The following is a 27,852-nucleotide window of genomic DNA, read 5'->3' as shown; positions in this document are numbered from 1 at the left end:
GGCTGACTACATCATGCGTTGTGGTCGTGTCGAGGCGCAGGTCCTCCATCTGATCTGGATACGGCCCGGATCCGGCTGACTACATCATGCGTTGTGGTCGTGTCTAGGCGCAGGTCCACCATCTGATCTGGATACGGCCCGGATCCGGCTGACTTCATCATGCGTTGTGGTCGTGTCTAGGCGCAGGTCCTCCATCTGATCTGGATACGGCCCGGATCCGGCTGACTACATCATGCGTTGTGGTCGTGTCTAGGCGCAGGTCCTCCATCTGATCTGGATACGACCTGGATCCGGCTGACTACATCATGCGGTGTGGTCGTGTCTAGGCGCAGGTCCTCCATCTGATCTGGATACGGCCCGGATCCGGCTGACTACATCATGCGTTGTGGTCGTGTCTAGGCGCAGGTCCTCCATCTGATCTGGATACGGCCCTGATCCGGCTGACTACATCATGCGTTGTGGTCGTGTCTAGGCGCAGGTCCTCCATCTGATCTGGATACGGCCCGGATCCGGATGACTACATCATGCGTTGTGGTCGTGTCTAGGCGCAGGTCCTCCATCTGATCTTGATACGGCCCGGATCCGGCTGACTACATCATGCGTTGTGGTCGTGTCTAGGCGCAGGTCCTCCATCTGATCTGGATACGGCCCGGATCCGGATGACTACATCATGCGTTGTGGTCGTGTCTAGGCGCAGGTCCTCCATCTGATCTTGATACGGCCCGGATCCGGCTGACTACATCATGCGTTGTGGTCGTGTCTAGGCGCAGGTCCTCCATCTGATCTGGATACGGCCCGGATCCGGCTGACTACATCATGCGTTGTGGTCGTGTCTAGGCGCAGGTCCTCCATCTGATCTGGATACGGCCCGGATTCGGCTGACTACATCATGCGTTGTGGTCGTGTCTAGGCGCAGGTCCTCCATCTGATCTTGATACGGCCCGGATCCGGATGACTACATCATGCGTTGTGGTCGTGTCTAGGCGCAGGTCCTCCATCTGATCTGGATACGGCCCGGATCCGGCTGACTACATCATGCGTTGTGGTCGTGTCGAGGCGCAGGTCCTCCATCTGATCTGGATACGGCCCGGATTCGGCTGACTACATCATGCGTTGTGGTCGTGTCTAGGCGCAGGTCCACCATCTGATCTGGATACGGCCCGGATCCGGCTGACTTCATCATGCGTTGTGGTCGTGTCTAGGCGCAGGTCCTCCATCTGATCTGGATACGGCCCGGATCCGGCTGACTACATCATGCGTTGTGGTCGTGTCTAGGCGCAGGTCCTCCATCTGATCTGGATACGACCTGGATCCGGCTGACTACATCATGCGGTGTGGTCGTGTCTAGGCGCAGGTCCTCCATCTGATCTGGATACGGCCCGGATCCGGCTGACTACATCATGCGTTGTGGTCGTGTCTAGGCGCAGGTCCTCCATCTGATCTGGATACGGCCCTGATCCGGCTGACTACATCATGCGTTGTGGTCGTGTCTAGGCGCAGGTCCTCCATCTGATCTGGATACGGCCCGGATCCGGATGACTACATCATGCGTTGTGGTCGTGTCTAGGCGCAGGTCCTCCATCTGATCTTGATACGGCCCGGATCCGGCTGACTACATCATGCGTTGTGGTCGTGTCTAGGCGCAGGTCCTCCATCTGATCTGGATACGGCCCGGATCCGGCTGACTGCATCATTCGTTTCGGTCGTGTCTAGGCGGAGGTCCTCCATCTGATCTGGATACGGCCCGGATCCGGCTGACTGCATCATGCGTTGTGGTCGTGTCTAGGCGGAGGTCCTCCATCTGATCTGTATACGGCCCGGATCCGGCTGACTGCATCATGCGTTGTGGTCGTGTCTAGGCGGAGGTCCTCCATCTGATCTGGATACGGCCCGGATCCATTTGCTTTATTTTGTGGTGGATGTCATACTCTTTTAAACAGGAATATTTCACAAATCTGTGTTATTTATTTATTTTTTGCGTGGATGTCACACATTTATAAATATCAATATTTCCTAGATCTGTATTTATTTTTTTATTTTATTTTTATTTTATTTTTATTATTTTTATTAAAAAGTCAGGACATTTTAAAGAACATTGTTCTATGTGTATGCCAGGTTAAAGAGATGTGTTTTTAGTCTAGATTTAAACTGACAGAGTGTGTCTGCTTCCCGGACAATGTTAGGAAGACTGTTCCAGAGCTTAGGTGCTAAATAGCAAAAAAACAGGGACTTTTCCTGAGTTTCTGAAAAGATGGACTGGCATCTACATGATCTCCAGGGGCCGGTTGCACCAGCTGTGCATAGGTTACAACTTAGCCTAGTTTTGATGTAAAGTTACGAATTACTAAACTACTACTCACTTCTAAATATTTTTGTGTTGCACCATTAAATTTAGTTGAAGCGTAACTCTATGTATAAACTAAATATTTACGAAAGCCTCCGATCAGGAGTAATGGTTGGAATAAAATAGCAGACAGATTGAGCTGCATCAATAAGCTCTTCTTTTACCTGACAGACTTCAATTCTTTAAACATATATGATAATGGTGACATCTACACTCGCTGACATTTTAAGATAAAGAACATTATGTGAAAAGATGACTTTTTTAGTGGCTCTTCAACACGAACCCATCCTAAACAGCGTGGCACTGTGTGCATCTGTCCCATCGGCCCGTGTTGTGCTTGTCAAATATCAGTCAGAATCAATAAATTTAATTTATTAACTTTTTTTTTTTTTAGCTTTTGTTCCTGTAAATATCACATTTGGTTAATGCTTAACTTGTCGACCACAGCGGTGGAATGTCTTTGAATTATCTTGAGACTTTTTCCAGCTAATATGCGCAGTTAATTAAGATGATTTGATCAGGCCTAGACTGGCTCACAGTGATTCATGCCATCATCAAATAATAAAGTACTAAACTATTACATCTTGGGTTGCCAAAAAAGAATTTGATGAGATGATAACTAATCTTCAGACCTGATATTCCTTTGTTTATGGTTACAGACACATCAGACATTTTTTAATATGCGACATGTAATTGTGTTTTAAAGTTCATCCAGATGAAGTGGCTATAGGCGTCCTCTGTACGAAGTCTTTCAGGGTTTATTTCCAGTCTCTGGCCGCAGCATTGTTAGTGTGTTTGTGTTATCATATCTTTTGTGGCTATCCACAACCATTTTTCATTGTGATCTTCCATAAAAACATAAATACTTGACTCGGCATGGCACGCTTTAAAAGCACGCTGGCCCATTAAAAGGAAGATCTGGCATCAAATCTGTCAATTTCCACATTTTATCTGCTCTCTCTTGTAGGCCTGGATGAATCTGGGCAAGACCTGGCCACCCACAGCGAGCTGTGATGGCCCGGGACGCTTGTCTCGCCGGCATATCTCCAGCGACCTCAAAGTAAATACACTCCCTTTCTAGTGAAGCATGGAAACTTATTATGACTGGACCATTCACTAATATAGAATACACTCGCACACCACAGCAAAAGTTACGGAGCGATTATGAACAGCGAAATGATTGTGGAAAAGGACAAACGTGGCCAGCTGTTACATCTCGTTTCCAACACAGAGTTGATGGTAACTGGTCGATGTCGTATCATTAAATGACGTCTCTGAAACACGCCAGATGCCACATTTTGTTATGCGAACATGTCCTTATCCTGGTGCGTTTATCCGTTTTGCTGCTATCAGAATGGATGTGGTTTGTGGTGAGTCGTTTATTTCATGATTTCCCAGAAGATCTGTCGCATGTCGCTGTTTTCATTTTTTTAATCCTCAGACAGAAATGTAAACTTTTCCCGTTGACCTTGTTTTGACTTTTGAGGTTTCGGCATTAAAACGCAACCTGAAGTGCAGATTTAGCATCATATCCCTCAAGGGCAGTTTTGCTTATACAAATTGATCAAAATAGATATTTGCACGTTCTTGATATTTTTTTCTTCACGCTATTAAATCCATACAGACAGTTGGAGAATGTTCCCATGACGAGGTCGTTCCAGCAGTCGGGCCGCGTCTGCGCAAGCCTTTATTTTAGACCCTAAACTCATGGGAAAGCTATTTCTGAACTCGCTCAGAAAACACTCCCAGTTGTTTATTAGCAGGTGCAGAGGCACAATGAACCGAGAATAGCGTTGTAAAGTAAACACCGATCAGAATAGACATCGGGCATGGAATAAATACATTAATATGAGCTTGATCGAGCTATTTTGAATGATGATTATTAATGAATGCAGCTGAAAACGGTTGCCTGGGTGTTTCCACTGTCAGACGAGAGGAACGGGAGAAATCCCATTTAAAACGCATCAGTTAGAAACGGACTCTTTGTATTCCATATGGTCTTGAAATTCCAGGTTTAAATTGAATGACTCTTAAATATCAAATTCACTTAAAAAAAATAATGTTCTTCCTCAGTGTTTCTGTCTTGTTATCCAGCACAAACATTCTTAAATCAAGATACATTTAATGGAGAAGCAAAATGACTTGGAAATGTGTAAAAGTGAAGTGAGTTTGTGCTTAAAACAGGATCAAATATCTTCCAACGGGCTCAGAAAAATATCTTAATTCAATGGAAAAACAAGTTGACACCATTGGAAGATATTTGTTCTTGTTTTATCCACAAACTCACTTTATTTTGACAATTTTTTTGACAAGGCGTGATATTTTACAACCTCATTTTGATATAATGCATCACCTTGACATTTCTAACTTTATTCCCCCAAGAAATTTATCAAACTGAATTAAATCACAAATTAAAGCATGGCCATCGTAGAAAAGGTGTATTCACGTCAGTATATATACAAATGTATTTTTAAATAATTAATAGATCCATACACTGTCCCAGAGAATGACTATAGCTATAAATTACTGAAGCTTATTATTTCATAATTCTATTTTCTTGCCATTGCAAGTTTAAATCTTGCAATTTGGACTTTCTAACTTGCAATTGCAAATTTATTTCTCACAATTCCGAGAGAGAAAATGTAAATTGCTAGAAAAAAGTAGCAATTATCTTTTCCATTTTTTCCCCATGGCGTAAACAAGCGTCCACAGTCAATACTATAAGACTATGAATACAAACCGATTAGTACATGTTGATGGTCAGACCTGGGCGTTGTTGAGAAGCCCAGCGTGTTGATCTGAACACGTAAACATCAGGCTATAAGTAGGATGTTGTGTTTTGCGTTCTCTGTTTGCACTAGTAGCTGCACATAAATATTTCTGTGTGTAATTACATTCCTAAGCTCTTCAGATGCATTTTTGGGGGAAAGTCTTCAAAACGAGCTACTTGTTGCATTTGCCGTCCAGGTCTGTTTGTGTATAATCGATGTATACACAGCTGTCAGCTTAAGAAACACCGCGATCCGTTTAATCACAACCAGCTTTTCCTGAGCATCCCACTATAACAGAGGAATGAAAGGAACAGAAAATAGAGATGGATGGAGCATCTCAATCCTCTGGGAGTCTCGCGACCCATGCGACTCGCTTTTGTGTTTCCCACACACTGACATGAGCTTCATCTGCACTGCGGAGCACTTTTGCTTTCAGATTAATTCTAGTCTTAGCCTATGATTCATAGTTCATACTCGCTTATGATGTTACAAGCCATCAGTGGCAGGATTACAAGAGTTTAAAAGGTTACCCAAACATTACAGCACTTCTCTTTCCCAATAAACTGATTCCTGAAGATCTTAGCAGCCAAGCTTCATTGGTGTTTTTTCTGTGAACCTTAAACTACAAACATTAATCATCACAGTGTCATACACTGCTAAAAATCATGTTCTTCCTCAGTATTTTTGTCTTGTTTTCAAGTACAAACATCTAAACATTCTTAAATCAAGATACATTTACTGGAGAAGAAGCAAATTGTCTGTGATAACAGTGATATTTTAAGATATTTCAAAATTAAATGACTTTTTGCTTTAAACAAGAACAAATATCTGCCAATGGAGTCCAAAAAATTAACTTCAATCAAAGGAAAAAATGGTATTTTTCTGACTCCATTGACTCCATTTTTGCTGTTTATTTCCATCCGATTTGAGTTTAGTAGCATGCAAAGTCGTGTAAAGGATGTACGACGTGTGTGTGTGTGTATATATATATATAAATATGCTAATCCAGTCGCTCAAATTGAGCAGGATATTTGGATTTTACATGTCCTGGGAATGTGCATGTGTGAAATTAGACCTTTTTTCCCTTGAGCCGTTAAATGTCTCGTGCTCAAGATCCTGATTTGCTGAAGCTCAGGTCTGGAAAAGGGATGAATGGTTGTGTTTCTCTGTGTTCTCTCTGCGGGACGGTCTCAACGCTGGCATCCCAGATCTTCTCTCGACTCCCACAGGATCAGCAGAGAACATCGGCCCGGCCTGTTCCCAGATACACACACACACACGAGGCTCTGAAACTCTGGTCTGATAGCCGGTGGTTTGACCATCTGAAGGGGTTTCCCCAGTCCTGGGTCCATCCCAAGGGTCATTTATTTGGCCGTCTTCCATCATCGCTGCTAAAATAAGAGCAGTCGCGCAAAAGGCCACAACGAGGCGAGTTCATGTTTAAATGTGACTGATTTAAATCCAATCCATCAGCCGAGATTTGTGGCCTGTAATCTCAGTGTTCACTCCCCGCTGAGACTGACGGATGGGAATTCACATCGGCTAATGCGAGTCAGATAAGAGCTCAAGGGACATGTTGGAGTAGTTCCCCCAAAATACATTTACCTTCATGCCATTCCAAACCTTAGGAACCTCCATGGAACTCAAAGGAGAAGTTTCGGATGATGTAGATGTCGCTCTCACGTTCATGAAGAGTCTGAGGTGCGTTTTCCAAAAGCATTGTTATCCAACTATGGACGCAAGTTCAGTTGTTACCAGCAGTTCAGCGATCCCGAAACTCCAGCTCCCGACCCGTGGTTAGACGACTTGTTGCAGTGACGTGGACTTAAAGGTCCCGTATTATGCCCCTTTTCACAAGATGTAAAATAAGTCTCTGATGTCCCCAGAGTGTGTATGTGAAGTTTCAGCTCAAAATACCCAACAGATCATTTTTTACAGCATGTTTAAATTGTCATTTTTTGGGGCACAGAAAAACGCGCTGTTTTAGTGTGTGCCCTTTAAATGCAAATAAGCTGCTGCTGGACGACCCAGGGGGCGGAGCTTCATGAGCTCAGTCTCTCAGGACAATTTCATCTCACAGAATGATGATAATATCAGAAACTCTCAGTAACAGTGTTCATTTCGAGTCGGACAATAATGCCTACAGAGTCAGAGTGCTGTATAGAGATGGAACAGGTATAGTTTAATAGTTTAATTACGGTTATTATAACGTATTTGTCATCTGCTTGTATGTATCCATTATTTATTAATAGCCTACAAGTCTGCTGTCTGAATGATGATCAAACATATACTGATGAGTTTAATAAAGTTTATTGTGCATCACACAAAAGATGAAGCGTCAGTTTTACTTCAGAAAATCACCGTAAGAGCTGAGTAAACACAGTAAGTTATAAGAAGTGCGCAAGTACATAAACGTATTTCGGTAGAGTTGAGGGAGCATTCCTGTGGGCGGAGGTTAGTCAAAAAACGGTTCTAGTGACGTCATTAAAGAAGGAAGTAGAGGGATGTAGTCAGGGTGCGATTTGTGAAAAGAACAGAGGGGGGGATGTTTTGAAACATTTTTATTCATAAAAATAAATCATGAGAACATGAGCTTCATTCACTGCATTTGCTGCTCTGGACCCTTTTCATTGTTCCCAGCTAGCTAGAGTTTTCGCGCTGAAAAATTACATAAATATTTGTACTTGGTGACATTCTGAAAAGCAGTACATGGATCAAAGCTAATGGACAGGATCAGATAAATCAGAGCTTAGATTCTCCGGGCCCTTGATCCAGCACTTGTGTTACAAAATGCAACACGTCACGTGTCATGCTCAGCGTCTCCTCCACTCGCACGCATCACACCGGTCCGGGATAATAAACTTTAAAAATATTTATTTTGTTTAAAAAATATTCTATATTCTAAAACCTTGTTGAATTAAATTAGAGTTGTAGCCTACTAGGCCTACTCCTCCTAGGCCATCCAAAGTTCATCCAAAGTTCATTCTTGTTCATTTTCTGTGTTCATCATTGTTCACGTTTTTTTTTTTTTTTTTTTTTTTTTTTGCGTTTCTTCATTCGGATACATTTGCGATCCATTTCATTCTGAATAAACAAACAAGGCAGTTTACATGATTTGTCCTTGTTGCATTATTCATTAAGATAATAATTCATAAATGCACGCACAATTATCTGTGAACTTGATAAATGTTGCAGATATGTTTTACTATGCACAAACAAATGCCTTTCAACTTATGTGTGCAAAATTCAGAAGCAGTAAATGAATGTGCAGCAATTTGTACAGAGATTCTGTAGGCCTATTATATGTGTTGTAGCCATTAAATAAGCTCATTTAGTTTCATATTTGTTAAAATATTATAATGTTATTTTTTTCCATCTATGTTGATTTATGAAAAGTGAACAGCACAAGATAGGATGTGCAGTAGCATCGGGAGACTCGGAGTGGGTCAGACATGATTTTGACCACTTCATTAAGTTTTGTTTTGTAGAAAACCTTTCTTTAAAGTGAATTTCGTTTTGTATAAATTGTATCTTAATTTTAATAAATTTTTCATCAACGAATTGCATGTATTTAATAAATAAGAAGCAAATATAGCAGACATAGGCTATAATCATAGAGGCGCGCCGCGGTCACTTGCAGTGCACGTTAACTGGAGCGCATCTCATCATAAATTAACCGAAACTAAGTGTATGCCTCAAAGAGAATATTAAGAAATATATCTAAAGAAAGCTTGAAATGTCTTTAAACGAAACAATTCAAAACGAAAAGAAATAGGCAACACTCTGATGTAATCCATGCATTTATCCATATATGCGCATTATACGGAGATGGCGATCGTCAACTTCATCTTTGCTTCATCTCAACTTCCCTGGCGCCACCCCTGGGTTTAAATCGGGCTCGGGCTCATAATTACACTTAATGTGTCGGGCCGGGCTGACAAAGTCAATTCGCCTCATTCGGGCTTCGCGTCTACCGCGCCGCGCGAAACGCCTTCGCGCCCAGGACCTCTAGACGCGCGGAAACGCGTCTTTACATTGAGTGAGTAATCAAAAAACCTTTGCGTTTAGCCTCAATTGAGTAAAACACTGTATGTGTAACTTCGGCCATTCTTAGTGGTGTGACTGGGCTGCTTGTCATCATAGAAACAGATAATCAGACTGTGATGTTTATTCCCGCTTCAGTAATATGCTGAATATGCGGCGTAAAAAAAGACCTGCAGCCATCTCGCAAGTGTTGATAGGCTATTACTCGTGAGGTGTAACCAATCATATAGCGCCGTGGGCGGGACATTGAGCGAGTCTGCAGAGTGGTGATTACAGAGAGGCTGCGGAGCCAGTCAAAGTAGCGCATTTTAAAATAAAATGGACTTTAATCAAACCACGGATCCGTGATAAGTTTTGTGATCCTCCTCGCCACTAGTGAAGTAGCACTGATCACTTTGAGGGGGGGATAAATTTATCCCCACCGGGGATAAAAATAATTAAGCAGAGGCAGGGATACATTGGCAGAGTCAGGGTCCTGCTTTACTATCCAATAGATCCGCCACCAGTTTGATCGGCGGGGCGGGGCGGGGCGGGGCTGGGGGGGTCTCAGTATATTTTCCTGCTTTTTTGTCCTTAGCCAATCACATGCCTGATAATAGCAACAGCGCCCGAGATCCGCCCACAAAGTTACTTGCGTTTTGCGCTTGATACTTGCGTTTCAGATCGTTAAAATAGGGCCCTATATCTTTCATTTAAAAGGGGTTTTCACATTTTCTCATTTTTGGCACCCCAAAGAACCTTTCAGTGATCAGTCAAGTCACCTTCATTTATACAGCGCTTCTACCAATATAGATGTTTCAAAGCAGCGTTACAGTGATAATAGGAGATTACAGTAGCAGAGATTGTTTAGGCTTTACAGCAGATCTAGAATAAAGTTATTGTCCAGATGAAGTTAGTTTTGATTGATTCACTTCTGTTGTAAAGATCATTAGTTATTAACTTAGCGGCCGCTAACACGACACCGTTCTAACAGAAAACAGAAACTTTTAATGCATTCCGGCTGTTCATTTGCACAACAGTGTTTGGAGCTCAAGAACGGAAATTTTGAGACCGGTTTCAAGGCGTAAGTTCAGATTTTTTTTTAAAAAGTGATCATCTCGGTGTAAACTTCAAAAACGTGAATCTGTGAAGACGGTGACGGCGCACACAAGCATATTACGTGTTTAGTCTATAGGTATTGCGTTTGAACATATACATGCGCAGGCACATACTCTTTCTTCACCAATGTACGAACGTTTTGATAACGTTTTATCTGTACAGAGGTAACCTCAGCACCTGAACTGTGTTTTTCTTAGAGTGAAGAACATTTGAATAATCTAAAGACCTTTTTCCTCTATAAAGAACCTTTAGTGCAGTGGAAAGATTCTGTGGATGGTAAAGGTTCTTCATGGAACCATCAATGGAGTAATAATCAGTTAATGAGACATGGATTACTTTTGTACTTATCCATAATTTTTGAGGCTTGAAAACTCTGGAAAATAGAGACTGGTGAATCATTAAAAATTCCTATTTTTATGTTCATTGGAAGAAAGAAATATGAAGTTGAGTAAATGATCAAACAATTTTCATTTTTAAGGGACAAATGGCTTATAATTTCATAAGTCTCTCAATAATTATGTAGGGATAAATTAATCTGTGAAGCAAAGTAAAAGATTAGTTGAATTATTTGTGAATCCGAGTGAAACACTTCTGGAACAAGAACAAATGTGGTCGTGGCTTGATTGTGTCCGTGGGGAATTGATTGGATGGTTGGATGGTTGTGGTTTGCTATTGGCTGATCTCATGTGAGTGACAGGTTGTAGCCCCGCCCTCGTCATCAGAGAAGAGAAGAGATGTCGCTGTTATTCTGATTTAAGATTACCAGGAACATCAATTTAACTCAATCAAAGATAAATAATTTAGAATAAACACTACAATATTCCATTAAAAAACAAGAATTGTCCATTTTGATTTCATGGTGACTTCAGTGACTTCCCCTGAACACATTCCCATTGGTTCTCAGCTGTTAGGTTGCGTCTGGAGACCGAGATCATGTCGTCAGTGACACAAATCTCCACCAGCGGGTCATCGAGTCATAACAACAGAACACACTCGCGCTCCTCCATAGGTCCAGAACACACACTCGCGCTCCTCCACGGGTCCAGAACACACACTCACCCCCCTCCACAGGTCCAGAACACACACTCACCCCCCTCCACAGGTCCAGAACACACACTCGCGCTCCTCCACAGGTCCAGAACACACACTCACCCCCCTCCACAGGTCCAGAACACACACTCACCCCCCTCCACAGGTCCAGAACACACACTCGCGCTCCTCCACAGGTCCAGAACACACACTCGCGCTCCTCCACGGGTCCAGAACACACACTCACCCCCCTCCACAGGTCCAGAACACACACTCACCCCCTTGCACGGGTCCAGAACACACACGTGCGCTCCTCCACGGGTACAGAACACACACTCACGCTCCTCCACGGGTCCAGGACACACACTCACGCTCCTCCACGGGTCCAGGACACACACTCGCGCTCCTCCACGGGTCCAGAACACACACTCACGCTCCTCCACAGGTCCAGAACACACACTCACCCCCCTCCACAGGTCCAGAACACACACTCACCCCCCTCCACAGGTCCAGAACACACACTCGCGCTCCTCCACAGGTCCAGAACACACACTCGCGCTCCTCCACGGGTCCAGAACACACACTCGCGCTCCTCCACGGGTCCAGAACACACACTCGCGCTCCTCCACAGGTCCAGAACACACACTCACCCCCCTCCACAGGTCCAGAACACACACTCACCCCCCTCCACAGGTCCAGAACACACACTCGCGCTCCTCCACAGGTCCAGAACACACACTCGCGCTCCTCCACGGGTCCAGAACACACACTCACCCCCCTCCACAGGTCCAGAACACACACTCACCCCCTTCCACGGGTCCAGAACACACACGTGCGCTCCTCCACGGGTACAGAACACACACTCACGCTCCTCCACGGGTCCAGGACACACACTCACGCTCCTCCACGGGTCCAGGACACACACTCGCGCTCCTCCACGGGTCCAGAACACACACTCACGCTCCTCCACGGGTCCAGGACACACACTCGCGCTCCTCCACGGGTCCAGAACACACACTTGTGCTCCTCCACAGGTCCAGAACACTCACTCACCCCCTTCCACGGGTCCAGAACACACACTTGCGCTCCTCCACAGGTCCAGAACACTCACTCACCCCCTTCCACGGGTCCAGAACACACACTTGCGCTCCTCCACAGGTCCAGAACACTCACTCACCCCCTTCCACGGGTCCAGAACACACACTCACGCTCCTCCACAGGTCCAGAACACTCACTCACCCCCTTCCACGGGCCCAGAACACACACTTGCGCTCCTCCACAGGTCCAGAACACACACTCACCCCCTTCCACGGGTCCAGAACACACACTTGCGCTTCTCCACGGGTCCAGAACACACACTCACCCCCCTCCACAGGTCCAGAACACACACTCACCCCCTTCCACGGGTCCAGAACACACACGTGCGCTCCTCCACGGGTACAGAACACACACTCACGCTCCTCCACGGGTCCAGGACACACACTCACGCTCCTCCACGGGTCCAGGACACACACTCGCGCTCCTCCACGGGTCCAGAACACACACTCACGCTCCTCCACGGGTCCAGGACACACACTCGCGCTCCTCCACGGGTCCAGAACACACACTTGTGCTCCTCCACAGGTCCAGAACACTCACTCACCCCCTTCCACGGGTCCAGAACACACACTTGCGCTCCTCCACAGGTCCAGAACACTCACTCACCCCCTTCCACGGGTCCAGAACACACACTTGCGCTCCTCCACAGGTCCAGAACACTCACTCACCCCCTTCCACGGGTCCAGAACACACACTCACGCTCCTCCACAGGTCCAGAACACTCACTCACCCCCTTCCACGGGCCCAGAACACACACTTGCGCTCCTCCACAGGTCCAGAACACACACTCACCCCCTTCCACGGGTCCAGAACACACACTTGCGCTTCTCCACAGGTCCAGAACACGCACTCACCCCCTTCCACGGGTCCAGAACACACACATGCGCTCCTCCACGGGTCCAGAACACACACTCACGCTCCTCCACGGGTCCAGAACACACACTCGCGCTCCTCCACGGTTCCAGAACACACACTCGCGCTCCTCCACGGGTCCAGAACACACACTCGCGTTCACACACTTGCGCTCCTCCACGGGTCCAGAACACACACTCGCGTTCACACACTTGCACTCCTCCACGGGTCCAGAACACACACTCACGCTCCTCCACGGGTCCAGAACACACACTCACCCCCTTCCACGGGTCCAGAACACACACTCACGCTCCTGCACGGGTCCAGAACACACACTCGCGCTCCTCCACAGGTCCCGAACAGACACTCACGCTCCTCCACGGGTCCAGAACACACACTCGTGCTCCTCCACGGGTCCAGAACACACACTCACGCTCCTCCACGGGTCCAGAACACACACTCGCGCTCCTCCACGGGTCCAGAACACACACTCGCGCTCCTCCACGGGTCCAGAACACACACTCGCGCTCCTCCAGAGATCCAGAACACACACTCGCGCTCCTCCATAGGTCCCGAACAGACACTCGCGCTCCTCCACGGGTCCAGAACACACACTCGCGCTCCTCCACGAGTCCAGAACACACACTCACGCTCCTCCAGAGATCCAGAACACACACTCACGCTCCTCCACGGGTCCAGAACACACTCGCGCTCCTCCACGGGTCCATAACACATACTCGCGCTTCTCCAGAGATCCAGAACACACACTCGCGCTCCTCCACAGGTCCCGAACAGACACTCACGCTCCTCCACGGGTCCAGAACACACACTCACGCTCCTCCACGGGTCCAGAACACACACTCACGCTCCTCCACGGGTCCAGGACACACACTCGCGCTCCTCCACGGGTCCAGGACACACACTCGCGCTCCTCCACGGGTCCAGAACACACACTCGCGCTCCTCCACGGGTCCAGAACAGACACTCGCGCTCCTCCACGGGTCCAGAACAGACACTCGCGCTCCTCCACGGGTCCAGAACACACACTCACGCTCCTCCACGGGTCCATAACACACACTCGCGCTCCTCCACGGGTCCAGAACACACACTCACCCCCTTCCACGGGTCCAGAACACACACTCGCGCTCCTCCACGGGTCCAGAACACACACTCACGCTCCTCCAGAGATCCAGAACACACACTCGCGCTCCTCCACCACGGGTCCAGAACACACACTCGCGCTCCTCCAGAGATCCAGAACACACACTCTCGCTCCTCCACCACGGGTCCAGAACACACACTCACGCTCCTCCAGAGATCCAGAACACACACTCGCGCTCCTCCTCCAGGGGTCCAGAACACACACTCACGCTCCTCCAGAGATCCAGAACACACACTCGCGCTCCTCCAGAGATCCAGAACACACACTCGCGCTCCTCCTCCACGGGTCCAGAACACACACTCACGCTCCTCCAGAGATCCAGAACACACACTCGCGCTCCTCCACAGGTCCCGAACAGACACTCACGCTCCTCCACGGGTCCAGAACACACACTCGTGCTCCTCCACGGGTCCAGAACACACACTCGCGCTCCTCCACGGGTCCAGAACACACACTCGCGCTCCTCCATAGGTCCCGAACAGACACTCGCGCTCCTCCACAGGTCCCGAACAGACACTCACGCTCCTCCACGGGTCCAGAACACACACTCGTGCTCCTCCGCGGGTCCAGAACACACACTCGCGCTCCTCCACGGGTCCAGAACACACACTCGCGCTCCTCCAGAGATCCAGAACACACACTCGCGCTCCTCCATAGGTCCCGAACAGACACTCGCGCTCCTCCACGGGTCCAGAACACACACTCGCGCTCCTCCACGGGTCCAGAACACACACTCGCGCTCCTCCAGAGATCCAGAACACACACTCGCGCTCCTCCACGGGTCCAGAACACACTCGCGCTCCTCCACGGGTCCAGAACAGACACTCGCGCTCCTCCACGGGTCCAGAACACACACTCGCGCTCCTCCACGGGTCCAGAACACACACTCACGCTCCTCCAGAGATCCAGAACACACACTCGCGCTCCTCCACGGGTCCCGAACAGACATTCACGCTCCTCCACGGGTCCAGAACACACACTGGCGCTCCTCTGGTGGAGTGTGTTCCCGCTCAGGGAAACTCCTCTGCATTTCTCGCTGGTCGTTCATTGACCCGCAGTGAGAGCGAGACTGTTTTCACTCTGTGTGAGTGAAGCTGAAGGCAGTGTCAGGGAAGACAGCCAGTGCTCATCCGCAGTGCTGATTATGTAGATTGAACGCCAAAAGATAAACAAACAAAAAAACAGTTTTTACCCACCCAGTCTGAAGCACTCTAGTATTATTAATACTGTTATCATAATCACACTCAATTCTGTCTTTTTTTTTTGTAGTCTTTAATCATAATTAAAATCAGATTTTTTTTTGTGGAATGTCAGATTTTGAAAAGTATTCGTTCGGGATGCAGTACATAGTGTTGTGTGAAGCTGTTTCTGACACGCACAGAGGCTTGATATTTCAATCACAAATGCAGGGTATTATTATTTAGGCCTAAGCCTTAAGTTAAATATGCATATTTGTCCAACTATTTTTGCCATGATAATATGAAGCAATAGTATTGAGTTACAGTAAGTGTTGACACTTGAAGGGATAGTTCACACAAAAATGTAAATTCTGTCATCATTTACTCGCCCTCATGTCATTCCGAACACATTCGACTTTCCTTCATCACACAAATGAAGATATTTTTAGTGATTTCTGTCGCCGTGAGAATAGTCTTGCAAGAAAAATTGAGCTTTACTATATTTGACTTGCCGTACGTTCGCTGATCAATGTTTATATGTGAATAATATATTAAAATAAATGAATCATATAAAGTGATTAAGTCTCTTCAGAAGACTTGGATTAAACCACGTAATTCACATGGATTTATTTGACCATCTCTTTATGAGTGTTTTGGGTGAAGAGACTGTCAAAGGAGGGACAGAAAACTCTCAGATTTCATTACGAATATCTTCATTTGTGTTCTGAAGATAAATAAAAGTATTACGGGTTTGGAACGACATGAGGGCAAGTCAGATATGGACGTTTTTGGGTAAACTATCACTTTTTTTTTGTAAATGGCGTTTGACTTAGTCTTTGCACGTTCTCTTTGTAAACACTGGGTCTGTTCTTCCCCCTACGTCCCGCTTGACCTTTCAACCTGATTGCGTAATGTGTGTCGCATCACAGCTAGTGCAAGACCAGCATTTGTGGTTAAAAGTATATAAATGTTTATTTTGTTATAAAATGTCCGCTGGTTTGTCTAGATGACACTCTTATTCCTCGGCTGGATCGTGTCGAGACTTTGAAGCTGCACTGAAACTCACATCTGGACCTTCGACCCGTTGGACCCCATTGAAGACACTATATGGAGAAACATCCTGGAGTGTTTTCCTCAAAAACCTTCATTTCTTTTCCACTGAAGAAAGAAAGACATGAACATCTTGGATGATGTGGAGGAGAGTAAATTATCAGGAGATTTTAATTCTGAAGTGAACTATCACTTTATTCACTGACCCTCCTCAGGTTATAGTAACGGTCAGGCGTTCTCTGATTTATCTCTAGAATGATCCGCTATTGGCTTTCCTTCAGTGTGTCTGAGTCACTCCTGACGGGTTGGTCCTGAGCTGTTGTGTTTCACCGATCTGCTTCCCATGGCAGACCAGCTCATGTGTAGCTCATGTTTGCACATCCATGGCTCTCGGACCGGGACCGAGGCGAGGGAAAATCCCGAGGGCATGCTGAGGATTAACACGGGACGAGCGTGTGCTGCGTAATTGAATTTCATGCTTGGGCTTCTCCTCTGAAGTCGAGTACCAAAGCGGTCATTTGAAAAGAAAGCTATTAGTGAAGGCTGTGGCTCTCATAGGAAGTCAAGGATTACGAGGCACTGAAGTCATCAGAATACTGCAGTTGCGCTTCAGAACTTCTGCTCCAGGATCGTGTGCAATGCTTCCCAATGTCAAGTCTTTAGCACTGTATACAGGACAGATTGTTTGAAATCAGTTTCACAGTAATAAACGGAAATAACAGAATCAATGATGCAAACTTCATCAAACACAAGTAGGGTTGGGAATCGAAATTCGTTTTAATATGACTTCAAACCATTGAAGACGACTCTGTTTTCTGTTTTCATGTGTAACAGTATATTTGATCCGTGCTCTTAAACTCTTAAAGTGACAGCACTAATATTCCTGCCGTCTCTATAATAACACTAATCAAACAGAAGACTGAGAAAATTAACTCGTTCTTCACTGAATATCTTTTGTAACTATATTTGTAGAGTGTGTGTGTGTGTGTGTGTGTGAGTGAGTGAGTGAGTGAGTGCACTGAAAAAAATGATTCGTTGAATTTAATAAAATGTTTTATCGTAAGTGGTTGCACACAATTGATTTTGGCTACATTTAAACAAATGCATTAAGTTGAACTAAAATTGATTAAGTTCAACTTAATGCATTTGTTTAAATGTAGCTAAAATCAATTGTGTGCAACCACTTACGATAAAAAATGTTATTAAATTCAACGAATCATTTGTGTGTGTGTGTGTGTGTGTGTGTGTGTCAGTGAGTGTCTCACGGTCACATGACCGGTGATTGTGACAAGTCTCTATTTTGATACAATGCTTTTCTCAGGGCTGAATATACAGTAATTATGTTGGTTTAGTTCTGCAAATTGAAAGCAAATAAATGTTGAATTGAAGGAGTTGCACATGTAGAGCAGCTGCAGCCACTGTCCCATAACCTTCTGTTTATATAACGTCAGCTCACCACTGAAACCACCATATTATTGGTGATTACTGACCGTCATATTAGAAAGAGAGAAGGAGCGATGAAATGCTCTCTAGAAACATGGTTGATTGGCACTTTTCATGAATAGGGGAAACCACAGGACTGCTGTGAAAAATAAGATATAGTATTTATTTATTTATTCAAGAAATAAAAAAAAAGGATTTTTTTCCTGAGGTTAACAAGGAACATAAGTAGGCCTGTCACGACCATGTGTCATGCAATTATCATGCAAATAATTGCAATTAATTATTTAATTCTGTTTTGTTTGTGTAACTAATGTTAACTTACATCTTTTGATCATAAGAATGTATCAGTAAATGCTGATATTAATAAATGTTGTAGAAGTATTCATCATAGTTCATGTTAACTAATGCAAACTAGTGTGAACAAATGAAAGCTTATTGTAAAGTGTAACCAAGATTTCTAAAGTTCAATCATCGTTTGCAACAAATGTTCTAGTGACTAATTTACCAAGTGGAACAGCTTTTAAAGTCTTAACATGTTTCAGTGTATAAAAATGAAACTTGTAATGAAAACAAGCCCCGATTCGGGTTTTCTGTCACCTCTTCTGTTTAACGAATGTGGAATAATGGAATAAATCAGCGTTGTGAGTCGCCCTTTTAACTCATGCTACAGAAATACTGTAAAACATCCTCTTTCACAGTCCAACAGGCTCGAGCCCAGCAGAACTAATGATCAGAGAGTCTTACGTTTGTTTAAACTGTGTGCCCTGTGTAAACCTGTGTAAACCTGCGCTTGGCCACACACTCTTCTGCACCGCGCACCGTCTGTGTAAAGATGGAGTTTTATTGGGTGTTAAAACAACGCATTTATTTTTCATGCTTTTTTGTCACGTCCCTTCAGGAAGTGTTGTGTTCGTTAGAGACGTGGCAGGCGTGCTAACCCAAGCCTCGCTTCTCTCGTTTCTTCCCAGGTCAAAGGTCGGCCGACGACCCCAGGGTCAGAGTAAACTCACGCTAGTTTGTAACTAACTCTGTCTAGTAGGTCGTAAGCTCTGTGTAAAGGAAAGCGTAGTCGTTTACCCTCAATGATCCGAAACACTACCAGTCAAACGCGTGGGATCGGAAAGATTTTAATGTTTTTAAAAGAAGTCTCTTTTGCTCATCAAGGCTGCATTTATTTGATTAAAAGTACAACGGAAAAAACAGTAATATTGTTAAATATTATGACAATTTAAAATCGCTGTTTTCTATGTGAATATATAGTAAAGTGTAATTTATTCCTGTGATCAAAGCTGAATTTTCAGCATCATTACTCCAGTCTTCAGTGTCACATGATCCTTCAGAAATCACTCTAATATGATGATTTGCTCAAGAAACATTCATTATTATTCTCAGTGTTGAAAACAGTTGTGTACATTTTATTTTTCAGGACTCTTTGATGAATAGAAAGTTCAAAAGAACAGCATTTATTTGAAATATAATCTTACTCCTGTATTTTACTCCTGATCTGAGGCTCCCTTTAATATTTAGTTTCTGCATATGCGTTAGGGTTAGTTTAATGGGTCAGCGTAAAGATATGTAGTAGTGTGTAAGGTGTAAGTTAGTGCCTGTTGCTGTCTTCATCAGGATCCTGCTGTTATTCTGCGCCTCGATCTCTTCAGACTGAGAGCGCACGTGTGCTGATGACGTACTGGGACACGCACCGCTGCAATGCTCTGTCCTCAGTGGTTAAAAGCTTTTTTATGAAACGCTGGAGTGAGAAACGAGATGTTTTATATGACAATAGAGAGGCAGAGCCTGAAAGCATCGCATCACAGCTGTGCTTTTTATTGAGCTTTACTTTACAGGACTTAAAACTTGTGCCGATTTTTTAATGCAGCACTGATGTCTGAAGAGCGCGGGGTCAGTGTCGGACCAGTGTGCGCTGTGTATAATATGCTTTTTAATAGTAAATAAAATGTGCACAAAATTGCAGAAATTAAGATTTGTCCACAATGTATAATGGACAAAAGATCCTTCAAAAGATCGTATCATGTTTCACAGAAGAAATAAAGTCATACAGGTTTAGAATCATATGAATAAATGATGACAATGAAACTGAGGATCCACGATATATCGGCCACCATATCAGACGATGTATGTTTATTTTTAATGTTATCGTTATCGGCCTGATAAGAAAATGTGTCCAATATATTAAGGCCGATAAATAATGTATTATCTCCTTCAGCTGAGACGCTTCAGATGCCACTGTTCAACATGATGGGTTTGAATTGCTTGAAATATGATTGAATCACTTCAAAAAGGAAAATAGAGTTCAGTGCAACATGTGCAGCGCAAGTCCGTCATATCGGCTACATAACAGTATCATGAGAACATCATTATAACTGTGTGATTGGGACATGATGAGACTTTTGTTTTTGTAATCGGAATCTCAAAAATTATATAAAATTTGGATTTAGATTTATCGACCAATTTATCAGTTATCGGCTTTCAAATATAAAGAATTACCGGTTATCGGTCAAATATTTAAAATCTAAAAGTGTTGAACGTTCAGAAATAACGCTTTCATATCTTAAAGGGAACGTTAGCAAAACATTCTTAGGAAATATTTTAGTATTATTCCACTCAAGTCAGTTCAGTGTTGATTCAGTTCATTTCATAATTAAACTAGTGCTCTGAAATGATTAATCACATCCAAAATAAGTTTGTGTTTACATAATATATGTGTGTGTGCTGTGTATAATTATTTTGTATATATAAATACACACACATGCATGTATATTTTCAAGAAAAAATTGTTATTTAGATATAAAATATTTATATATAATATAAATTATGGATAAATATATGTATGCAAAATATTTCTTAAATATATACATGCAAATGTGTGTGTATTTATATATGTAAAATAATTATACACATATATTATGTAAACGCAAACTTTTATTTTGGATGTGATTAATCGTTGCACAGCCCTAGCTCAGAGTTAAAGGCTCGGCTGCGCTTCGCTGATGTGAGGTTGGATGTTGGATGTGTTGTAAAAGTGAGCGTCTCCGGGCTCGAGGGATTCAGGAGTGAAGCGTCTCCCGGCGCTCCAGGTCAGACTGGATTCCACTGGCAGGAGCTTTGCTTGTGTTGGAGGTTTGAGCATAAATTAAAGCGAGTGAAGAACAGATAAGCTGGCTGTACACGCGTCACCGCGCTATTCTGTTTCCACACGCTGTGTGACCGCCACTCTGTGCTAGTGTGTGTGTGTGTGTGTGTGTGTTTGCGTGCGTTTTCCACGATTGTCTCTCCTCAGAGTTTCTGCACGCCGAGTTCTTCATCTGACTCGTGAAGTGAAGAGAAGCACAAGTGTGGAGGGATCCATAAGGCCATACGCTTATAAGGTAGTGCTATATCAGATGTGTTGGAGTGGAAATAGCCTGTGTGTTATCAAACACCACAATAATCTCGGTTTACAGCTTCTTTGGCGAAGCGCTGGAACATTGCGCAGTTTAACAAAATATAATGCTGGTGACCTTCGCTCTGCCATTTCATCTGAAATACCACATTTTTTACTGTTTACTAATCACAGCCGCTTGCCAATTAGACAAACAAGACTCTCCATATTAGTACTTACGCTATTTAGGCCTCTTCTAAACTTACGTTTGGAATTGTTCCTTAGAAATTAGGGCTATTTTTTATATTAAAATAATACATTTCATGTCGGAGAATCATGTCGGCTCAAGTTCCTGTGAAGCCTATCGGTATAATCTAAACATCGTTTACTCTTCGGCAATCAGACGAATCATGAAACAACACTTTGAAACAAGGTCTAGAATTAACACTCGCGGCGCACAAAATGTGAGTGCCATATTTAGGATTTTCAGATTTAAAAGAAGAGTTCGCCTGAAAATAAAAATTCTCGAATGTCTCGCATTCATGTCGCTCCAAACCTGTATGACTCTCTTCATCTGTGGAACCTGAAAGAATATAGTTTGGGAGACAAATGTTTTTGTCCATACGGGGAATGTCAGTGGGTTCTGATGTTGCTTTGGACTTTCACCGTTGAAATGTTCTTCAAAATACGTTCTAAGAAAGAAAATCATGCAGGTTTTAAACGACATGAAGGAGAGTAGAAGAAAAACATCTAAGAGGCCTAATGTTGTTGGGGTTTTTTCTGTCATTTGTTAATGGCTGTCAAGAACGATTTTGAATTTGTCAATTTATTTACTTTTTTTATAATCCTTTTTTGGTCCCCATCCACTTTCATTATGTGGAAGAGAGCAGCGCAGATATTCTGATAAACATCTTCCATAGAACAAAGAAAATCATACAGGTTCAGCAGTGAGTAAATGATGATAAAATGGTGTTAGAATTATTATTATTTTTTATTTTTTTACTTCATCAGAATGGTATGAAACTTGGTAAAGGTTTTGGCACTTGCTGTGTGAACACAAAAAGAAATCATGGACATGATTCGAACAGGTTAAATGGTTCTGAAAAACGTCACACTTGAGCTCCTCGCAGTCAGAAACGAGCGCATTGGAAATGAATGAGACGAATCTCCTCTAGTGGAAGCGTTTGGAACTGCAGCCGAACAATATGTCACTGAAAGATCATTTATTGAGATATCAACCTCAAATTTTGAACACAACTTGTTTAGATTTATGGCTTTGATTCTCTTGCAGTTTTAGAGTAAAACATGTTTTTGAAAATATAGATTTCATATCAAAATTGAAAATTGTATTTTTGTGCATTTTTCATAATAATAAATGTAAAATTCTGTAACTTTTTAAAACTTTTTTCTAAAATATAAACTAAAAACTAACTTTAAAATAAAATATAGTACATCCTTTCATTGAATTTTTTTTTTTTTTTTTTTTTTTTAATCTGTCATTTTTGATCGCCACACGAAGAGCACCGGAGGGTTAAGAAAACTACAGCGGCTCTTGACGTTGTTTCTGAGTAAACGCACACAGCCGTAGTTCCAGTGCTTGAAACACTGATTTATTGTATGTGCTAAAGCCACAGGATGTGAATTGCCCTGTAATGAGGTTTAGATATGACCAGCTATAGATATAGTGTGAGGTGAAGGTGACGCGGGCCAAGCAACAGCTCCGTTCTGCATCTTACACTTGAAGCAAAGCCTGTTTGAAATGAACGTTCAAACAAATGTTCTCTAAACACCAGGGTGGAAAGAATGGCAACTCTTCAAAGCTGCTTAGGGCTTTTGTTCTTTTCTTTTGCACTGACTCCAGCGATGTTCATAAATGAAGGTGGATGTTGAATTTCAGCAGATCTTTCCACTTATGGTCCTCGTCAGAACGAGAGCGGCTCTCCTGTAACGTGTCACGTAAATGTTTGTTTGTCGGATTCCGCTTTTACTCATCGCAGGCTCTCGCTCGTTCTCGGCCTTTAGTTTCATCAGGTGATTGCTCTGGCCGGGGAACAAGTCAGTGTGAGCTTTCCAAGACGAAAACATGCACTCCATCTATTGAAATATCATAGCGTTCTGTCCTTTGGGTTCATGCTTGAGTTCAGATTTCATAAGCTTCACTTTTTAAACTCGGTGAAACTCTTCAAGCTTCATTCTTCTCCAGTAAATGTGTCTTGATTTAAGAATGTTTAGATGTTTGTGCTGGAAAACAAGACAGAAACACTTCAGGAAGAACATCATGTTTTGCATGAGGATGTTGAGGATGTTGGTTAGAAGTTTTAAGTAATTTTTCTAATGAGCATTTACTTTGTTAAAAAGATTTTTTTTAAGAGAAATTCTGTCTTTATTTACTTGACCTCCTGTCATTCCTATCCAAAATGACAAAAAAAAAAAAGATCTGAAAAAGATCAGAAGATATTTTGAAAGTCAATGGGGTCCAAACAATATTGACTTTCATTATATGGACACACACACACACACACACACACAAACTCTCTCTCACACACACACACACACACACAAACTCTCTCTCACACACACACACAAAAAAAAAAACCTCCATGTAACATTCTGGGAACATTAGTTTATGGTTATTAAAATATAAGAGCATTGCTATATGTTAGAACGACTCACTTTGACTAACATCACTGTGTCTGACACTTTATGGGCCCTATCTCGCACCCAGCGCAATTGACTTTGTACAGCGACGCATGTGTCATTCCTATTTTGCACCCGCGCACAGCGGACTTTTCCTCCACAGACGCACGTCGGTAAATTAGGGAATGAACTTGCGCTCCCGGGGGTGGTTCAGCGAAAACGTTCCCTGGTGCTATTTTGCAGTTTCAGAAAACAATTCCGCCACTGACCAGGAGAAACCTCGTCTAAAGTCAGCGGCGCGTTGAGCATGTTATTCAGATACTATTTTAAGGGCACATGCTTGGCCATAATGTAGCGTGTGCACAACGCACATACACTTTGCTTATCTCATCTACACAGACGCAGCAGTTTTCATTTTTAGAAAACCATACATTATTACAAGGAAAAATATTACCACACGAGGGAAATCATTGTTGTGTCCATGAAGATGTGAAAAAATAGGCATAAATCTAGCTTACACATTTACCCAAATTATCATACTCCTGTTTAACCGAAGCTAATTTGGGTGTGTTTCTCCATCCCCAGTGTCACTTCTCTGTGTTTTACGGCCCTGACGAGAACGTCGGTCTCCTCGGCTGTGAACCACTCCTGGCGTGCGTCTGGCAAATCCGCCCTTAATAATAGCAATCCGCCATGGAACAAGCGCGCCTGCTCTTAAAGGGAATGTGAGATGAGGCTCTGATTGGTTTATTTCACGTTACGCCCAAACCACACCTATGAGTAATGAAGCGACTTCAGACCAACACATTTTAGAGTCATTTATCCCGCCGGTATAATAGCAACAGCGCCTGAGATCCGCCCACAAAGTTACTTGCGTTTCGCGCTTGTTACTTGCGTTTCAGATCGTTAAAATAGGGCCCATTGTCTTTTTCCCGTCACAGATTTGAGTAATCATCATAAATTTGGCATCATTCAGAAACAAACACTTAAATCCACACAGGTTTGGAGTGGCAGAGGGTTCATTCAGGCTGATTGTGACACTTTTTCCAAGTCATCTCAATGGCAGAACTTGTCCCATCACCCTGAATTCACACAAAACTGTGATGTTTGAGTTTGCAATGCACAGAGAAATAGATGCTTAAAGTTAACGTGAAATTTGCAGACCATTTTACTTCTGTAATCTGTCACATTTCCTATTAAAACCAAATATTAAATGAAAACAAAGTTACACGCGAGTTGACATGTAGTTGCACAGTTACTTATAGTTACTAGAATTTCTATATAGTTTATATTTATAGTTTATATACTATTCTATATAGTTAATTTCTAAAGCGGACCATCCGAATAGAGTGCAACCACTATTTTTGATTTGAAATCTTGTGCCCTGATTGATCCTTCACAATACGACCAGATCAGATGCAAGTTCATGCTAGTTTTTCCTCCAGATTCGAGGCTCATAATCACAGTTTCTCTCTCCGTTCCTCCTGGAGAGCGCATTACTTCACTGTTTAAACCATGACTGAAGAGTCTGATAATATTGCAGGGATTGGCTGTAAACTGCTTACTAATCTATCACAAAAACAACCGCAGTCACAAGAACGCTAACAAGACGCCAGAAATAAAACCTGCTGTTTACGTCCCTGCTGGCGTGTGTGATCCGTGTTTGAACAAGCGCTGTCAGTCAATTCAAATGTTTATCCACGATTGATATTTTTCCGATCACATTCTGATCTGAAAAAATGACCTTTGTGTAATTATTAGGATTGTATGATGCGAATGAGTTCCCATCAGTCACACGAACACAGAGTGTTGAGTTACACAAACGGCTCGGGGAATGTTGCGCTCTTTCTTTAGATGACTTCTGTGAATGTCACACGACTTTATTTGTACATGCTGGTTTGTTATTGTCAAGATAAGTGTATGACTCAGAAAATAAATACACTGAGTCAGTGCAAACACAACCATTTTCAAATTTCAAGCATTTTTTCTCATGCAAAGGGTCATTTGTATATTTGTTCATCTGAATTTATGCATCATGTGTGGGTCGCTGCTGATTTCCAGAGAAGGGTGATTCATGCTGGACTCTGATTGTCAGTTTTCATTATGACAGCTAAACTTCAGTTAAATTTATTTGTACGGCACTTTTCACAATACATATTGATTCAAAGCAGCTTTACAGTAAATGCTTGTTTGGATGTCACTTCAGTGAGTTCTCGCAATGATTACAGTAGAGAGGATAATATGCAATATCAGTGCAATGCAGTTATCCAATATAAGCATAAAATTGCAATATTAGGACTAGAAAATAAAGTTTGTCGGGACGATTTTTTATGTTGCTAGCATGTCTTCCTAAAATATATTTGAAATATATTTATTTTGTGTTAAGTATACATCAAATACATTTACATATTTATGTACTTAATATAAATACCATGCAACTGTACTTTTGCTGTACTAAACTGATATACTTAAAGTCTGCTAAACTGGAACAACTAATTTTGTAAATGTACTTTAATTGTGCAGAAATTGTGCTGAAGTTCAACTAAAGATATACACTCACCTAAAGGATTATTAGGAACACCTGTTCAATTTCTCATTAATGCAATTATCTAATCAACCAATCACATGGCAGTTGCTTCAATGCATTTAGGGGTGTGGTCCTGGTTAAGACAATGTCCTGAACTCCAAACTGAATGTCAGAATGGGAAAGAAAAGTGATTTAAGCAATTTTGAGCGTGGCATGGTTGTTGGTGCCAGACGGGCCGGTCTGAGTATTTCACAATCTGCTCAGTTACTGGGATTTTCACGCACAACCATTTCTAGGGTTTACAAAGAATGGTGTGAAAAGGGAAAAACATCCAGTATGCGGCAGTCCTGTGGGCGAAAATGCCTTGTTGATGCTAGAGGTCAGAGGAGAATGGGCCGACTGATTCAAGCTGATAGAAGAGCAACTTTGACTGAAATAAACACTCGTTACAACTGAGGTATGCAGCAAAGCATTTGTGAAGCCACAACACGCACAACCTTGAGGCGGATGGGCTACAACAGCAGAAGACCCCACCGGGTACCACTCATCTCCACTACAAATAGGAAAAAGAGGCTACAATTTGCACGAGCTCACCAAAATTGGACAGTTGAAGACTGGAAAAATGTTGCCTGGTCTGATGAGTCTCGATTTCTGTTGAGACATTCAGATGGTAGAGTCAGAATTTGGCGTAAACAGATTGAGAACATGGATCCATCATGCCTTGTTACCACTGTGCAGGCTGGTGGTGGTGGTGTAATGGTGTGGGGGATGTTTTCTTGGCACACTTTAGGCCCCTTAGTGCCAATTGGGCATCGTTTAAATGCCACGGCCTACCTGAGCATTGTTTCTGACCATGTCCATCCCTTTATGACCACCATGTACCCCTCCTCTGATGGCTACTTCCAGCAGGATAATGCACCATGTCACAAAGCTCGAATCATTTCAAATTGGTTTCTTGAACATGACAATGAGTTCACTGTACTAAAATGGCCCCCACAGTCACCAGATCTCAACCCAATAGAGCATCTTTGGGATGTGGTGGAACGGGAGCTTCGTGCCCTGGATGTGCATCCCACAAATCTCCATCAACTGCAAGATGCTATCCTATCAATATGGGCCAACATTTCTAAAGAATGCTTTCAGCAGCTTGTTGAATCAATGCCACGTAGAATTAAGGCAGTTCTGAAGGCGAAAGGGGGTCAAACACAGTATTAGTATGGTGTTCCTAATAATCCTTTAG

At 43.4% G+C, this 27,852-nt stretch overlaps 1 protein-coding gene across 2 annotated transcripts in view; it reads left to right on the top strand.

Moving 5' to 3' along the window:
- Positions 1-27,852, top strand: part of myocd (myocardin) — a 165,176-nt gene that overhangs the window by 19,234 nt on the left and 118,090 nt on the right. Inside the window, exon 1 of one of the 2 annotated variants that reach the window (XM_084134624.1) lies at positions 21,074-21,455. The exons of the other annotated variant lie outside the window; for it this stretch is intronic. The gene's annotated coding sequence lies outside the window, so the exon portion shown is untranslated. Of the gene's footprint in view, positions 1-21,073; positions 21,456-27,852 lie in introns of those variants that run through there. 2 annotated transcript variants of the gene reach the window in all.

This window comes from Abramis brama (assembly GCF_963993115.1).
Source record: "Abramis brama genome assembly, chromosome: 14".
Taxonomy (NCBI): Eukaryota; Metazoa; Chordata; class Actinopteri; order Cypriniformes; family Leuciscidae; genus Abramis; species Abramis brama.
Note: the sequence above shows the minus strand (reverse complement) of the source record. Positions and strands in the feature narration are given on the sequence as shown.